This window comes from Dreissena polymorpha, chromosome 1 (genome assembly GCF_020536995.1).
Source record: "Dreissena polymorpha isolate Duluth1 chromosome 1, UMN_Dpol_1.0, whole genome shotgun sequence".
NCBI classification, from domain to species: domain Eukaryota; kingdom Metazoa; phylum Mollusca; class Bivalvia; order Myida; family Dreissenidae; genus Dreissena; species Dreissena polymorpha.
In genome coordinates, this window is record NC_068355.1 from 170,145,961 (window position 1) to 170,148,460 (window position 2,500).

Genomic DNA, 2,500 nt, shown 5'->3' on the forward strand with positions numbered 1-2,500 from the left:
ATACCATAAGCACGGCAAGTGTCTTACTTGTTTAGCCCATTCGAACTGCACAGTCTAATATGGACGACACTTTACGTACAACGCTTTAAGTCAAATTATAACAAACGCAGTGGGGATATATAATACCGCTATTCAATATATTTTAGAACATTCTCCGTGTATCAAACATGATGTTTATTTGATTATATCCATAAAGCCTCAAAGAACAAACTCAGCGTTGTCAAACTACTCAAAAAGAAGTTAAACACTTTAGCACTTTGTGGTTTAATTTAGCTCTTATTTCAATAAAACATATATTATCCGATTGCCCGACTGTGGGAAAGTAGCGTAACTATGCGCTCTAGTAACCCCTGAAATAGTCAGCATAGAAACACTTCCGGTATTTTCATATATGCTTATATAAACATTAATATCAACAATTTCTGACAATTTGAAATGCTCGAACGTGCTACATTAAAATAGTTTACATATAGATATAAGTGTGTTGAATGTATGGACACAATTGGTCAACTATCTTAACTAGTGTTTGTTCTGTTACTAACACGTTTTTCTACGCTTGAATTGTTTAGTAGGTTACCATTGCTTGCTATTATAAGTAGGGCAATACTCATATTTCTACATTATCTACCTATAAGCGACGCTCTAGGAAAAAAGGGGTTAATGCATCTCTGTAAAGTGTCGTTAAAGATTAGCATGAGCAGGTTGCAGACGCTAATCAGGGACGACACTTTTCGTTCAGACTTGATTTTCGTTTAGAAGAGAAGTCATGTGAACGAAACATTCCATCAAAGCGTGGATAGTCGTCCATGATTACCCTTTGCACACTGCACAGGCTTATCTTGTAAGACAATCTACGCGCACGCATCGAGTCTCATGTTCCAGAGCGCGGCTCATATCTAGGTCAGGAACAGTTAACATTAACTTAAAAAAGCACATTCTGCATAATGTTCTAAGCTTTGTCGGCAAACATTTGGAATAGTGTTCCAGGGATTACATTGACATTTCAAATATCACTATGAAATTATATGTGCAAGGCACTGAATCCTCTCTGATCCTTTCATCCCGAATTATTTCCCATCATCCTCCGTGATCAATTTATCCCCGAGCTATGTCCCTTCATGTTTATGGATAATTACACAATATTATTCTGAAAATGTGTAATTTCTTGCATGGGTAGTAATTACAAGAGAAACATGGCTGGATTTGAAAAATACGATTTTTTTACATTTGACAACAAAGTATTGAAATCCAACGAGTAAATTCGGTCCTTGTGGTTGTATTGTTGACGCGCTTTGCATTTTAGTGTAGGCTGTGCAAAAGAAACAGTCACAAATGTTATTATTTTTTTATAATTCGACGAACTTAGATGTCGCTTTTCTGATGTTCTTACTTTTTTTTTAAACAAACACGAATTTCGTGTGTGATTAAGATCAGATCGCATGGTAATTTTGTAGTTTTCGATGGTAAGATATTAATCCTTGAACAATAACTAACTGAGTAGCAATTAAAACTATGTAGTGTGCATCACGAATTCGTTAATGAGAACTCAACCAGCCACTGTTTTAAATATTTTGTTTTATGAATATTTACTCGTTTAGAAAGAATTAAGGTCACGTAAGTTTGAATGAACCAATAAGATAAAAATAAAAACATTAATTTCTCAAACATCAATTACATTAGCCGAAAACTATTTTCCAATGATTCCAATAAACAACTATAACTTTAATCAATTGCGTGTTATATGCACCCATTCATGCCCCTTTAACTTGTAAAAATGAACTTTCACAGTTGTACATAATCATTTAAATAAATGCGCTTAACTCGAAATTGTTGTGTAGTTATGTTTCTGTATTATGTGCACCCGTACCAAATACTTTCCAATCCGTATTTTGATGAAGGACACATATGTATATAAGTATATTGTGCATACATATTGAATACAACATGGAATATTAGTGTTTTTTTTCTTTGGTGCTTGTGACATACGTGTGTTATTCATGGTATTATGTTGTGCTCTATGCGGGTGTTACTTCAGAATGAATATTTATATATAATTATTAACTACGATGCTAGAGTTGTTGATACTTATTGAATAATATGTAAGTAGTAATGCCGTTTTGCCCATCTAATATGATTCTTGAACGTGATTAGCAAGTATTTTTCGGATAGTGGTATTTTTCGGGAGTTTTAATATATTACTTTTTCGTTATCTATTTAAAAATTATGACATTCGCTTCAAAATAACAAATGCATTACTTCGTTTTACTTTGTATTGGTATAAATAGTAAATGTATAACCTTTTCTTAATATATTTTATACGTTGATTTTCTTAACTGCATGTCCGGAGAATGAAGAAGGCGTCCGCACACGCAATGCCAATTAAAGACTAAGACAGTGTTAGTTACACTAAATCTGTTTGTATATTAAGGCACATATCCTAATCATTTCCCCTTACATTGCGTTAGGTTTGAGTGTATCACAGTGTGTTACAATAATAAGT